Source organism: Triticum urartu, chromosome 1A (genome assembly GCF_056163025.1).
Source record: "Triticum urartu cultivar PI428250 chromosome 1A, HENAU_Tu73, whole genome shotgun sequence".
In the NCBI taxonomy this organism is placed as follows: Eukaryota; Viridiplantae; Streptophyta; class Magnoliopsida; order Poales; family Poaceae; genus Triticum; species Triticum urartu.
The window spans coordinates 52,917,837-52,934,774 of NC_141873.1; positions in this window are offsets into that span (position 1 = coordinate 52,917,837).

Here is a 16,938-nt window from a genome sequence, read left to right on the forward strand (position 1 = left end):
CACGCTGCTCTGTCCGCCACCCAGCCAGAGCCTCTTCCCCGACGACGTCGTCCACAGCAACACCTCGACGTCCCTCATCCACCGTACCAGATGAGGATCCGTCGTCGATCACATCGTCCCGCCGGTTCAGCCACCCCGTCCTCCACCTCCAAGGAGCTGCCCCGACGTTCCCCTCATCTTTCGTACCACCTCCATTCCCAAACAGCCATCTTCACCTGCACCACCGGAAGAGCATCATCATCACCGTTTCCTCGGATGAAGCTGCGGCCTAATCGGCGCCACCAAAGAGGTTGTACACTAATCGCCGCATTTTCTTCTTGATTCGATCTCACGGTGCCGACGTCGCTCGGTCCCGAGCCGACATGGCGCGGCTCCATCCACGGCGGCGTCGCCGGCCACTTCCTCCACGACGTCGCTCCCTCGGTGGCGACGTCCACATTAGTAGGAGCTGTTGCTGCTTTAGCTCTCGCTCACGCTGCTGCTCTGCTCTTTCTCTCGGTCCCCTGCCTGGTCTGCTCTTGCTATTGCTCTTGCTCGCGCTGCTGCTCTCGCTCTTGCTCTTGCTTGCGATGCTGCTCCGATTTAGCTACACTTCAGTCGACTGAATCGACTTTTGTGTCAGTCGATTCTCAGGGGGGGCTCGCCGGGGTGAAGGAAGAACCAGTCGCAGTGGGGAGGGGGGCTTGCCGGAGAGGTACACCACTATCTATCTTAGGGTTCAGGATGGGGGCGGTGGTCGCCGGCGGTGGCGGGGCGTTGGCGGGGCGGTGGTGTGGGGATCGCCGGAGAAAAAGCTCGGCATGGGGGGGCCTAGAGGGATGGCCGGGGCGGCGGTGGACCGGCGGTGGGGAGTGTTTTCGGGGCGGGCGGGGCGGCGCACCGCCGGCCACAGGCGGCGGGGGACTGCTGTTTGGCCGGTGGTGGCTGGCGGCTCAGGGGGCTGGAGGTTGAAGATGAACCGCAGGCCCTTGATTTCGTATCGAATGGCTGCAAAATCGACTGACCAGAGATGAAAAAGTCAGTCGACCGACGTGTAGTCTCACCTTGCTAGTGCGTTCAGTTTTGACAGCAAAATTCAGTTTCGACAGTTAAGTTCAGTTTCGACAGTTAAGTTCAGTTTTGACAGTTAAATTCAGTTTCGACAGTTAAGTTCAGAGATGAGCGGCTGATGTATTTTACATTTAGCACTGAGTGGTTATGTATTTTATGTCATGTATTGGAGATGCTATTAGAATTCCACTCAGGTTAATGTTGTTCATTGTCTCTCTTGTCCTGCATCAGCCTCGGCGTCGTACAGCTCACCAGAGCTGCTCCAACGATGAAACCCTCCATCACAGCGGAGCAGTACCTCGGGCTCCATCTCCAGACTAAGATCTTCTTCCCCTCCTCCGACAGCCAAGTCAGTCGGAGCATCCTCACCAGCCAACCCAATCACGCTGAGATCGACATGGCTTCGCCAAAGAGGTTGTACACTTGTTGCATCTCTTTTTTACTCTACATGTTATATATATTGTCCACTGAGCACTCGTAGTAACGGGAAATACGATTATTTTATCCTACTATATGACAAGCAGTGAGGTACCAGGCAACTTAGCTATCCGTGATGGACTCTCTTGAACGCCATCATTATTTATCTCTGCGCGTTTGAGCTGTGCATTTGTTGATGGGTCTAGGAGTTGAGCTAGTATGGCACTGGCCTGGGTCCAAAGTAATAGAAGTAGAACAAAAACATTTTTTAGTGTAGGATTTTCCTTGCTCAAGCCTGCCTACTAGAATCGCCAGTGCTTGAAAGGAAAAGTGAATGAAAAACATCGGAAGTGGAAAGTTTCCTATGGTACTACTTTTCATGAATTTGGTGCAAAGGAATGGAGCAAAGGAAAACTGTAGGGTTTGTTCATTTAGTGTCTCCTTGAAAGAAAAACCGTAGGAATTCTAATTTCCACTTCTCCTCCTTTTCATATTCCTATTCATCAAGCACAAGACTAAGAGATAGTAGCATAATAGCATTATAATCGTACATTTTCTTGTGGTTTGACTTAATCTCACCATGCCTTTTTGCATCCTGTGATCTTCCAATTGTTGTGAATCAAACACCCAGATTGGCAGAAATCCTGTGTTTTTAAATTCTCTATTTTGCACGTGCATTCCTATCCTATTCCTGTCTATTTCCTATCCCTGCATTGTTAGAATCCTCAAATTCAAACAAGCCCTTACTCAATTACTTCTGTTACAAATATGTGTCAAAGAAAACCTTGTGTGGTTTGTCCTGCTCCTGCGGTGCTGTGTTCCACCCCAGCTCAGCTGCTCCAATGACAAAAGGGTTCACCACAGCAGGAATCCGCTCTCTAGACTGTCTTTCGCCACCTCAGATCTTCTTCCCGGCCTCCGGCATCCACGGCAACTGCATTACCATCATCAACTAAGCAGATGACCTTGAGGACTACACGGGTTCGCAAGAGAGGTCGTACTCTTCCGTGTCTGCTTACGTTATGCGTTGCTTAATATGATGACATGCTACATTATCGTCGTGTTCACCTATTAGACTCTGAGTCAGGTCCAAACTAATGCTGAAACTTGAGTTTTTAAATGGTTGTGGGGTACATATTGGGGCAGCAATCAGTACTATCTGTCTACTATCTGGTTAATCTCCGGTGTGTACTATGAGTTTCATATTGGGTGCAAACAAACATTAAAGGAGCCACTATCTATATTTTTTAACTAAAGCTATTATCTGCCTGCTATCATTGGTTTTGGGTCTATCCACAGTTTCCTACCATCACTCTGGATTTGTGCATGCACTCCTTACATAATCTCACTATGTTTTATTCCTATGCATGCTAGTTATTGTACACAATGGAACTGATCATGTAGAGCAAAAGAGACGAGCCTTGCGTGTCAATAAAATTTCATGAAGCCGTCATTCCATGGTGGGCGCGAAGGCAGCCCCCCCTCCACCCATTTCAGACAGTAATCAAGAGGAAGATAAATGTTTTGAGGGGGGATTCAGAAGGAGAAGACCACTCCTATTTACCCCATGAGGTCTTCGCTCTAACTTGGCATGCTGATGTTGGTAATATCATGCATATGGTGCCTTGCATTGCTTACTGTATACATTAAAGATGTCATCTGCTTAGTTTAGACATGCTTTGTGTCAATGCCATCTGTTTAGTTTCTTTATCGTATATGTGAATCATGCAATGCCATCTTGTCTAGCCAGCTATCATATATGTGAATTTTGCAATGCCACCCTGGTTAGACAGTCATCTTATATGTGAATTATATCATGCCATCATTTTTTTATTATGTGTTAAATTTGTCAATAATTTTAGTACATTCAATTACTCTTCCTGTGCATCGGCCATTCGGCACGGTCATGGAAAAAATCTGGAGTGGAAACAAGGTCTTCAGAGCAGACAATGCTATTTGAAGAAGCGCATGTCTTGTTGGTTACCGATAGCTCCTCAGAGGAGGATTCAGAGACAGATGACCAGTCATATTTCACCCCCCCCCCCCGAGGTGCATGCCCTAACTTGGCAGGGTTATGTTGCTCATATCATGTGTATGGTATCTTGCATTGCTATGTCATTTGCTTCGTTTAGACATGCTTTGTGTGAATGCCACCTGTTTAGTGTCTAATTACCATATATGTGAATTATGCAATGCCATCTTGTTGCAAGACATTATATATGTGAATTATGCAATGTTATCTTGTTGCAAGGCACTATGTATGTGAATTGTGCAATGCCATGCTGTTTAGGCAAGGGTCATATATGTGAATTATATCATGCCATCCTTTTTTTTGTATTTCTCATTGCTTGTCGACAATGTTTGTATATTCAACTGCTCTTCCTATGCATCAGCCATTTGAATTGGTGATGGAGAAATCTGGAGTGAAAACAAGGTCTTTAGAGGAGACAATGCTACCTGCTGAAGTAGATATCTTGCTAGTTACAGATAGCTCTTCAGAGGAGGATTCAGAGGCAGATGACCAGTCCTATTATCACCCTGAGGTGTATGCTCAAACTTGGCAGGGTTATATTACTCATATAATGCATATGTTCTATTGCAATGCTTAGTTTTTACATCATATACACAATATTGAATGCCATCTCCTTAGTTGACACATCATATATGCGATTGCCCTCTGCTCACTTCCTTAGTATATAAATCATATATTTTAATTATGTCATGCCATGATGTTTACATAGACAGCATGTATCTGAATTATGGAATGCCAACCCATTTTCTAAAGACATAATATAGTTATATCATCTCATCCTGTTTACATAGTCATCATATTTTAAATTATGTCATTCTATCCGTGAATTATATCATGCCATCATGTTTCCATCAACGGCATGTTTGTGATTTATGGCATGCCAACCACTTTAATAGACACATCGTATAGTTATATTATGTCATCATGTTTACATAGTCATCATATTTTGAAGTATGTCATTCTATCCTGTTTAGTTAGCCATCATACATGTGAAATTGTGTCATGCTAACCTGTTTAATTAGCCATCATATATGTGAAATTATGTCCTGCTATTCTATTTGCTTAGACAACATAAATATGCATTATTTCATGCCCTGTTTTGTTCCCTACTATCTATTGCACCTGTCTATCTTACAATGTCTGGACATTCAATTACTTTTCTTGTTTATCAACCATTTCAATTGGAGGGAGTGATGGCAGTATCTGTGGGAGTAGAAAACACAGTCTTCAGAAAAGATCGTGCTACATGTCGATGCAGATAGAACCACGGTTGTACTTGCCCAAGAACCAGCCCCACCACACATAACCCACACGCATGCAGATTGTACCCCTACCCAGTTGGATAGAGAACCAGCTACACCCCTTCTAACCCCAACCCCAGCGGATAGACACCCAATTCCCGTTGACACAGCACCATCTCCACCACAGAGCACCGAAACACGAGCAGTTAGTAAGGCAACTATAGTGCCCAAATCACGAGGACCACCACTCCGAACCCAAAGTCAACGCTTAAAGCAGAAGAAGAATTGTTCTCAGGTCAGGTTCCGTAGCTATGGTTCATACTACTTTGCTCTTGCATCACTGTATTTACTGATACCAACTAATTTCAAATTTGAAGGATTCAATTGAAACTCCAATGGGGCAACAGGTATGTTTTAAACCTGTTTCTTCAACATGTTTGGTTGTTTGCTGTTGTAACTTGCTCTATGTTGATTTCAGTTTCAATTGAACAAACAGTTATGTTCTCATGCCATGCACATTACAAGTGTTGTTATTGTTGTGTAGTTTCCCTCACTTATATTCTGTCTATGTTGCTTTGTCTTAAATAGATATGATTCGAACTGTATCTATCTTGATTTGGCAACATAAACTAGAATGATATAGACCATACAGTGACCATACTACATAGATATATGTTTGTTTCATGTTGTTATCCTGTCCACCATACTACTGAACTGGTTTACCAAAATGAGTTTCATATACTACATTGTAAACCTGAGATGTGTTTGTTTGTTTCTCTTTTAGAACACGGATAAAATATTGGAGAAGAGTACCCTTTTATGCAATGGTAAAGGAAGTAATGCAGATAAGGTTCAAGATAGTGAGACATCCCTGCTGGTCTCCAAGAAAGATGATAAAAACTATATTGAAGACACTGAGACAACCCCAAAGTCCTGTCTTGATGTAGTGTTTGAGTTACTGGCTACCACTGCTGGCACCAGCTCTTCGAACTCGTTGCCTGAATCAGTTTGGCTTCTTGAGTCTCAACTTCAAGTTGAAAGACATTGATCAGATGTTATGCGACAGGAAGCCGAAGGACAGAGGAAGTCCCTGCAGAATTCAGATGCATACTTTCTGGTGCAACAGCAAGCGCTGGAGGACTTAAGCGCCAAACAAGAGAAAGTTAATAAGCTTGCTAAGCATCTTGCCAGCATTATGCGTACCCAGGATATTGTTTCTTGAGCTCTTCTGAAGTGGTTTCAGTTCTAGACTTGTTTTGCTGCGGCGTTTATATGTTGTTCTGTTCCCTATATTGGCACTGGTGGCGAACTTTGATGCCCAGTGGATGTAATATGTGTAATAGCCGTGATAGCCTAGTGTAAGTTGCTTGCTTATTTATTTCCTTGTTGTCTTGTTTATTTGTTTGCTTGTAGTCAGTGCAGTTCTTTTTCTGCGGTTTGCTAGTGGCTGCAATAACCTATTTTTAAAACTAGGCCACAACAACCATGGGCTAATATTTACTGTAGTGACACTGGGCCTCCTACGGGCCGTAGAAATAGTGGGCCTTCTATGGGCTGTATAAACAGTGGGCCTTCTACAGGCCGTAGAAACAGTGGGCCTTCTACAGGCCCTAGAAACGATGGGCCTTCTATGGGCCGTAGAAACAATGGGCCTTCTACGGGTCATATCATCAATGGGCCTTCTACAGGCCGTATGATCGATTGGCCAAACATGGGCCAAACAGCCCGCATTCTGGCCGTAAACGAGCTAGAGTTGGAATCGTCCGTTCATGGGCCGACCATAACGGGCCATCGTTAATAGGCTGTATTTGATGATGCTATGAAAACGGCCCAACGTATTAACGGACCACAAATGGGCCGACTGTAACCATGGGCTGAATTTGGCCCACAAGTAGAACATGACAGTAACGGGTCATAAGTAACAGAATGCTGGAAAATAGCCCGAGAATAAATGGGCTCTGAGAAGGCCGAAAGATAACATGGGCTGGAAACGGCCCAACGGAATAACGAGCCGTTAATGGGTATAAAGTGATACACTGTTCTTTACGGGCCAGTTTCAACACGGGCCGTTAATGGGTGTAAAGTGATACACTGTTCATTACGGGCCAGTTTCACCATGAGCCGTTAATAGTCCAAGAGTTACATAGGGCCTCATATAGGCCAAAAGACGTCATGGGCCATACACGGGCCAGAAGTGAAAACGGGCTGGAATCATATTGGATGGCCCAGATGACGCTACTGGGCCTAATTCGAATAGGGTGTAACGGGCCTTGGGTTAGCCGGCTGTAAATGGGCTATATGCGAATAGGTCATTAAGAGGCTTTCCATGGGCCGGCCCGCCACCTTTTGACCAAGTCAAACGGGCCGGCCTTTTTATAGGAATGGGCCTCTGTTGGGTTGTGCCATGTGTCGACGTATCATAGGCGCCTTGTCCAATGAGTGGATGACATCTGTCCCAGCGATGAGCCGACACGTGTTTCCTCCAGCCAATGATGATTTTACACATGGAAAATCCCCATTGGTCGGGGCTGTTAATGGGTTATCGGATCCAAAACCCAACCGAATAGCTTAACGGCGTTCCGTTACGGTGGATGCCACGTGTCGGTCACCCTTGACGAAAGCACTTATGTGACGCGCGATTTATCGTCATGGAAGTGGACACTTCCGTGATGATAATTTTGGTAATGTCATGGAACACTTCTACGACAGCACAGTTATGACTATCTTGATTATGTCATAAATTTGTCATGGATGTACATGCATGACAGAAAACGTGACCTACTGTGACAAACACGTATCATCACGGAAGTGTATTTTTTTGTAGTGATATCACATCACAACATGCCCTGCAAAAACAAGTTAGACGTCCTCTACTTTGTTGTTGCAAGTTTTACATGGCTGCTACGGGATGAGCAAGAACCGTTCTTACCTACGCATCAAACCACAACGATAGTTCGTCAAGTTAGTGATGTTTTAACCTTCTCAAGGACCGGGCGTAGCCACACTTGGTTCAACTAAAGTTGGAGAAACTGGCACCCGCCAGCCACCTGTGTGCAAAGCACGTCGGTAGAACCAATCTCGCGTAAGCGTACGCGTAATGTCGGTCCGGGCCGCTTCATGCAACAATACCGCCGAACCAAAGAATGACATGTTGGTAAGCAGTATGACTTGTATCGCACGCAACTCACTTGTGTTCTACTCATGCATATAACATCTACGCATAAACCTAGCTCGGATGCCACTGTTGGGGAACGCGGTAATTTCAAAAAACATCCTACGCACACGCAAGATCATGGTGATGCATAGGAATGAGAGGGGAAGAGTATTGTCCATGTACCCTCGTAGACCGTTAAGCGAAAGCGTTATGACAACGCGGTTGATGTAGTCGTACGTCTTCACGATCGACCGATCCTCAGTACTGAACGTACCGCACCTCCGCGTTCAGCACACGTTCAGCTCGGTGACGTCCCGCGAACTCACGATCCAGTAGAGCTCGAGGGAGAGTTTCGTCAGCCCGACGGTGTGGTGACGATGTTGATGAAGCTACCATCGCAGGGCTACGCCTAAGCACTGCTACAGTATGACCGAGGTGGATTATGGTGGAGGGGGCACCGCACACGGCTGGGAGAGATCAATGATCAACTTGTGTGTTCTAGGGTGCCCCCTTCCCCCGTATATAAAGGAGCAAGGGGGGAGGCCGGCCGGCCCTGTAGGGCGCGCCAGGAGGAGGAGTCCTCCTCCTAGTGGGAGTAGGACTCCCCTCTTTCCTACTCCTACTAGGAGGGGGAAAGTAAGGGGGAGAAGGAGAAGGAAAGGCCCCCCTTCCTAGTCCAATTCGGAAAAGAGGGGGAGGGGCACGCGGCCTGCCCTGGCCGGCCCCTCTCTCTCCACTAGGGCCCAACAAGGCCCATTAACCCCCGGGGGGTTTTGGTAACCCCTCCGGCACTCCGGTAAAATCCCGATTTCACCAGGAACTCTTCCGATGTCCAAATCTAGGCTTCCAATATATCAATCTTTATGTCTCGACCATTTCGAGACTCCTCGTCATGTCCGTGATCATATCTGGGACTTTGAACAACCTTCGGTATAACAAAACATATAAACTCATAATGCCGATCGTCACAGAACTTTAAGAATGCGGACCCTACGGGTTCGAGAACTATGTAGACATGACCGAGGCATGTCTCCGGTCAAGAACCAATAGCAGAACCTGGATGGTCATATTGGTTCCTACATATTCTACGAAGATCTTTATCGGTTAAACTGCATAACAAAATACGTTGTTCCTTTGTCATTGATATGTTACTTGCCCGAGATTCGACCGTCGGTATCTCAATACCTATCATGTTACCGGCAAGTCTCTTTACTCGTTTTGTAATGCATCATCCTGCAACTAACTCATTAGTCACATTGCTTGCAAGGCTTATAGAGATGTGCATTACCAAGAGGGTCCAGAGATACCTCTCCGACAATCGGAGTGACAAATCCTATTCTTGATCTATGTCAACTCGACGAACACCATCGGAGACACCTGTAGAGCACCTTTATAATTACCCAGTGACGTTTGGTGGCACAAAAAGTGTTCCTTCGGTATTCGGGAGTTGCATAATCTCATAGTCATAGGAACATGTATAAGTCAAGAAGAAAGCAATAGGAGTAAACTAAACGATCAAGTGCTAAGCTAACGGAATGGGTCAAGTCAATCACATCATTCTCCTAATGATGTGATCTCGTTGATCAAATGACAACTCATATCTATGGCTAGGAAACTCAACCATCTTTGATCAACGAGCTATTCCAGTAGAGACATACTAGTGACACTTTGTTTGTCTATGTATTCACACATGTATTATGTTTCTAGTTAATATAATTCTAGCATGAATAATAAACATTTATCATGATATGAGGAAATAAATAATAACTTTATTATTGCCTCTAGGGCATATTTCCTTCATTAGGATCCGTGAGACGCCCATGTGTTGAGCCCCCGAAGGATGTCAATATATAATGGAGGTGCGGCACACATATTCACTTGATCACTTCGGCCTTTGTCGTTAGGGCTTTGCATGTGTTGCAACTAGCCACCTCCACGAGTCGTCAGTTGTGTGATCGGACCTAGAAGTACGCCGCACGGTGTTCCTACTGCATGTGCGGATACAGTTAGAGGCGGTGCACTTGCGCCGCTCCAGTTAACCTGTACGTAGGATCTGACTACTGGTTGTTCGAGGGAGATCGACGAGGAGGAGCCGACGTCGGAGACGTATTGCCCCAACTCTGCTTCCGTTGCACATCACTGCGCGTCTAGTGATAATGATCCGTGATTCATCTCCCTTAGCATGTTCCTGGTTGATCTGCACGTAGGAAAAAAAAACTATATTGTAGTCGTAACCCAACAAGTTGAACAGTAAATTTTGAAAAAAAATGTAAACGAATTGAAACAATCCTGATTTTTTTGCAGAAAACATTGATGTTTTTCAACACGCATATAAATTTTTGGGATGTAATCACACTGTGGAGGTGTGGACAAAACAATCGATGCCCAAAATGCTCATGTGCTATATTTGCACGAAAACATGTAGAAAATTTGCATGCATGAAGAAAAAACATCAATTTCTTGCCGAAAAATCTATGCTCCCAAAATCGATACTCCAAAATGCTCATGAAAATTTGCATGCATATAGAAAAAGCATCAATTTCTTGCAAAAAAAATTAACTACATTTTTTTATGTTAGTATATACAAACAGAAACGGCTGCAAAAAAAGACATGTGGGCTAACCTGTAAGATAGCGTGACATGAAAGTAAGAAGAGCCAACTGATAAGACCAGAGTAATAGCAAGGGTAAAATGAAAAAAATTGTCTCACATGTTCAATCTTTTTTTCTATGGTCCATTAACGTAAGTATCCTACCTTAAAAAAATAATGTACGTATCCAATGTCTTACGTAGTGTGATATATAGGATTCATTGCATATTTACAAAGTGCGATGCAGTATTCAGTATTGTAGCCATTTGCTGTTAATGTTGTTGCTTGTAGATAAAAAAAGACCCCAAATATGATCTACCTTACAAAAAAATGTCATGCTACTTTATAAAAATGCCATCTCTCTAATTTTATAAATATACAGACGACTGATTGAAAAATATTTGTATGAACTATAAAATAAAAAAATGCCATCTCTTAACATAATAATATAAAAATACCATCTCTTAAAAAAACTATCATCTCTTATAATGTAATAAATAAAAAATGCCATGTGATAACATGTAACATAGTTTGAAAATTTAAAAAACTGCCATGTTGATTTTTCCAACAGAAAAATGCCATCTGGGGGAAAGAAAAAGGTGTGGAGTGGGATATTGTTTCTTACAGTAAACTAGTTTGAAAATCGTACATGGCTTGGATCCTGTGCGATTCGTGCGAACGAATCCAATGGGAGACAGGAGGGTCACTACGAAAACTCTGTTTATGTCACATCTAGATGTGACATAATATCTCCCTGCAAAAAAAAGAAAGATGTGAGATAATACCTCACATCTAATATGGGAATTTCCTATTTGGCGCTGCAGGCGCCGGTTTCTACTGTTTTTGCTAACCGGCGCCTGCAACAGCTACTCACGGCCCGGCCCATCTCACGTCCCTTTTTCTGCTAAAAAACCAAAACCGGCGCAGGTGACGAAAATCAAACCCCAAACCTCAGAGATCACACCACACTGCAATAACCACAACGTGCACGCACCTCACGTGTTAATCTCTTCTTCCTTATTTCCTCTTTCCTCTTTCCTTTTTTCCTTTTTCCATTTTCCATTTTTCGTTTTTCTGTTTCTACTTTTTTCCTGGTTTGGTGATTTCTTTTAAATTCGTGAACTTTTCTTAAAATGGATGAGTTTTTTTTTTCTCACAACTGATTGCTTTTTTGTTCAATTCAATGAAATTATTTTCAAATTTGATGAAAATTTTCTAATTTTTTAAAAAAAATCCATGAACTCTTTTCAATTTCGACGAACCTTTTTGAAATTCGATGAACTTTTTCGCAAAACTGATTATTTTTTTATTCAATTCAAAGAACATTTTTTCAAATTTGATGAATTTTTTCCCTTTTTTTTAAATCCATGAACTCTTTCAATTTCGATGAAGTTTTTTTAACTAGATGAACCTTTTTCAAGTTTGATGAACTTTTTTCAAATCCGATGAATTTATTTTTCAAATTAGTGAACTTTTTTCAAATCCGATGAACTTTTTTTCAAGTATGTGCACTTTCTCAAATTTCATCGAAATTATAGGAAGTTCATCGATTTTAAAAGAGTTCACGGGTTTGGAAGAAAATCATCATATAAGGAAGAAAAAAAGAAAAAAGAGAAAAGAAAAATGGAAAAAGGAAAAAGGAAAGAAGAACCTACAAAAGAATAGAAATGATGTTATTTTATAGATGTGCCATTGTGGCTGAGTGGTAAGCATCTCGTAACAAGAGACGGGATGTTGCCGGATCGAGTCTCGTCGCACGCGCCAATTATTTTCTTTTTATATTTTCCTGCTTGAGCATGCTCGTGTTTTGGGCCGGCCCAACAGCGCTGCAGCGTGGGCGTCGAAACTCATCGATCCTCCCGATCGCAATGTAGTTGTTGCTTGTTGTTTGGGCTTGTTTGTTTGTCATTGACCACCCCGCCCATCCCAGCTACCCCCTCACCCCTGTCAGGCATTGTTGTTGGGCTTCATGGTTTGTCGTTTGTTTGAGAAAAAAAAGTTAGAAGGAGCTGCAAGCAAGGTCTGAATCACACAAATTGAGCTATGAACTTACAGATCAAAATAAAAATGAAAAATAGGTTGAATCCCGCATCCTGAACTCTAAACTTATAGATCAAAATGTGCACCCTCTCTGAAAAAAATACTCTGAACTATGAACTTACGGCCTGAAAATGTGAACACTATCTTAATTTACACTCTCAACTATAAAACTTACAGATCAAGAAGATGAAATATCAAACAGCCTGGATAACTCATTGTTAGTGAAACACAACTCGGCTGAATCTGCAATTTAAAAACTAGAATCAACACCCTGAATATTGTGTCTGTTGGTGCCTGCAGAAAATACAACTCTAAAAAACAAGCTCTATAGCTGCTGCCATTCGTTGGTGCCTCAGGCAATGACTTGCTATAGTCTGAGCTCCATGGCTGCTCCTCAGGAAACGGCCGCTCGCCTGCCCTCACCCTCACCACCCCCCTATCCCCCCGGCCTACAAACAAGATGTTGGTTTACTACTGAGTGTAGGCACGAATGAACTAGAAGTGAACAAAGATCCAGCCACCGGCAAACAAAAGGATCCAGACACCTCGCGACACCTTCATCGGGGCGTCTGGCGCATAGAGCTCGGGGGCAGCAACCACCACGGGGGGTTCGTTCGACGCGGAGTGCTCGGCGAGGGTGCCAATGCCATGGGACTCATCGGCTGCGAAGAGTTGTCTTGCACTTTTTCCAAAAAAAAGTGTTGAGTTGTTTTCTAAAAAAAGACATGTTTGACATTTCAATAAAAAAACCTTTGAGTTAACCGCAACATATGACTACAAAAAATGCCCGAAAGTTAACCCTGGGTTGTGAGTTCGAGGGTCAACTGTAGGCTACCCCTATGCAGCCTAAAAAATCATTAAATGGCTCTAGAGCATTGACTTGGACAAAACGAAACTACGGGTCCAGTTACGAGCCGATGGTCGGCTTGCAACTGGGATGAAACAAACTACGGGTCCAGTTGCGAGTCGACCCTCAACTTGCAACTAGGGAAATTACAAAAAAGCCTCTAGTTGTGAGTCAAGGGCCGACTTGCAAGAGGGATGAAACAAAACTAATCCGAATTGTGAGTCGATGGCGTGGCTCGTAACTGGGGCAATTACGAAAAGAAAAAAAGGCCCAGTTGCAAGCCGAGGGTCAACTTGCAATTGGGGAAATTGAAAAAACAAACTACGGCCTAGTTGCGAGTCAATGGTGGACTCACAACTAGGGAAATTATGAGAACAAAAAAGGCCAAGTTTGCAAGTCGAGGGATAACTTGTAACTTCGACAAAAAAACTACATAAAAAACCTCAAATTGCGAGTTGGGGGCGACTTGCAAGTGGGATGAAACAAAAACGAATCCCAGTTGCAAGATGATGGTGGACTTGCAACTAGGGCAATTATAAAAACAAAAAAGGCCCAATTGCAAACTGAGGGGTGACTTGCAACTGGGATGAAATAAACTACAACCCCAGTTGTGACTCAATGGTGGACTTACAAGTGGGGAAATTACAACTACATAAAAAGCACTAGTTGCGAGTCAAGAGTCGATTGGGATGAAACAAAAACTATGGACCCGGTTGTGAATCAATGGTGTACTTGCAACTGGGCAAATATAACTAAAAAAGCTTGAGTTGCGAGTCAATGTTGGACTTGCTACTAGGGAAACGTCTACTAGGAAGCCTCCGGTTGTGTGTTGATGATGGACTTGCAACTGGGCGGAAAACAACTACAAAAGAAAGCCCCAATTGTGAGTTGATGTTGCACATGCAACTAGGGTCAAAACAACTACAGAAAAGCCCGGGTTGCGAGTCGATGTTGGACTTGCAACTGGGAGCAATAACTACTAGGAAGCCCTAGTTGTGAGTCGATGTTGGACTTGCAAACTAGGGGCAAAACATCTACAAAAAAGCCCGAGTTGCAAGTCGATGTTGGACTTGCAATTGGGGCAAAATAACTACTAGGAAGCCCTTGTTGTGAGTCGATATTGGACTTGCAACTAGTGCCAAACAGCTAAAAAGATGCCGAGTTGCGAGTCGATGTTGGATTTGCAACTGGGGCAACATCTACTAGGAAGCCCCTAGTTGTGTGCTGATGAGGGACCTGCAACTAGGGGCAAAGCAACTAGAGAAATGTAACATCCCAAATTTTCAATTTGGAATGTTATACAAAGGACATCATATGCATATCATATTTTATTTGCATTTTGGTTTTGAGATCCTAAAAATCCTAAGTAACTCAAGGACCCATGGAGAGAGTTGGGGATTTTATTATTTTCATATTTTAATTTTCTCAAATAATGAAAAGTGGATCACTTTGGTTTTAATTATTTTTCTCTCCAAATAATATTTCCAATATTAAAATACATGAGAGGAGATAATATGGCTTCTCCAAAATAAAACGAATAGTGGAGGAAAAATGTTAAGATCAAATAAATAATTTTATTTGGATTTTATCGCTATTTTATTTGAATTTGAAAAATATGCATTTTTCAAAACTGAATTTTAGGCCAAGAAAATGTTCACTTTGTTCTAAATATTTTGTTTAGACGGTTAAAATTGTTTTTGGCATTTTTAGAATTTTTTATATTTTATTAGGATTTTTTTATTCTAGATGGAATTTTATTTTTAAAAAATCACGTCGCCCGACTGGGCCAACGGCCCAGCCGAGCTTGGTGGGCCCAACCGCCGCCACCGCCTCCCCGAGCGGGATCCGCCCGCCGCTGTCGGCCGTGTCCGATGCAGACATGCCTCCTGAGGCCCCTCGCCCAAGTCAACACCGCCGCCTCCCAGCCTTTAAAGCCGCCACCACCCCCCCCCCCCCACAACCCACACCGCTGCCGTCGCCCGCACCCCGCCATCGAGCCGCGACACTACCGCCGCCGCCGCCCCGGAGCAGCCCGACGCCGTCAACCGCCGTCGCCGCTGCCGCGGTTCTCGCCGGAGCCACCATCGTTGACCCCGTTTGACTAGTCAGTTTTTCTCGGTTAAACTCTGGTTTTCAGTTTCTGGTTTATTTTCATAGATCGGTTTTCGTCGGTTTATTTTTTATAGCGGACGTTCGTTCGTTCGTTCTTTTTAACGAACGTTGTTCGCCGGTTAGGTTCTGACAGCGAACATTCGTTCATCAGTCTTTTCTTTTTATTTTCTTTTTCTGCCAGGGACCTATCCGCGATTATTTTTATCACAGATTAGCCCCTAATCTTCAAACCCTCGCAAATTTTCAACTGTTTGTCCACATCAAGTGAAACCAACGCCAAAATCTTTGTCTAGAGCCCCTCTTTCTGTTTAATCAACTTGAAAATGGTTTTGATAATTTAAAATTTGGTTTCAAGCAGATTTGTTTACGGAGTTCTTTTGATCATAGTTTCAGTTCCGTAGCTCCATTTGTATCGATTCTTTTTGCAAATCGAACCTTTTTAGTTGAACTTTCAGATTGGGTCTACTTATTTGAAGTTTTACCCTTGCACCTATGCTTGAGTGCTTATGTATGCTATTGTTCATTTGCGATAGAATTCCCGGAGTGCGCAGCGTGCTACTACGAGTCTCTAGGTTTTGCGGATCATCAGCAAGGCAAGTAACACATTGATCATACCCCTTTATTACCCAGTCTTTATGCATTATCTACAATCCTCAAACACTGCATGATTAGGATGTGATTTAACTTGTGGGTTTGGGAAGTAGTTGATGAGGTAGAACCTATTGCCCTTTTTATTATCAAACCATTGGGAGTTACTTCTACGTGATGCTTATATTGCCATGATATGCTCGTAGACGTGGATTGGGTTTGAGTGCATCCATGACAGATGTGAGATTGTTAAATAATGGTTAACTTAAGGTGACTACTTAAACACACATCTGGGTGGATTGGTTGCGGGCACCTGGGGATATACAAGTGTTGTCCTTTTTGGTTCGCCACCCAGGCTGAAAGGGATCATAAGACTATTCTTGCTAGAAACTTCCGTGTGTAGCCACAAGCTATTAGGGGCACTAGCATAGTTTAGTATGTTACATGACCTCTTTCAGTGGTGGGCTAGCAGATGTAGGGGAAATTAGGTGTAACTGTCCACCTAGAGTAAAGAGTTAATTTTTCTGAAAGACTGTGTCTCGGTCATCCGTTTCTCGAACACCATCTAGTGCGAGAAAATCCAACGGAGGAGATCGAGTCTTGTGGGGAAAAGTGCGCAAACCTCTGTAGAGTGTACAAACTAATCATGGTTAGCCGTGTCCCCGGTTATGGACATCTTGAGTATCTGGTTTCTTGAATTATCATGTTGATCTCATCACTCTAAATTAATTTTTTGGGATGTTAATCTATACCTATACTAATTACAGACTCCCTAAAAATTACAACGTTAATTAGAAATTATGAGCCGTTTATCTGGTGAGGCCGAATTATAACGGTGTAGATTAATCCGGGTATTATGCTCAGTTT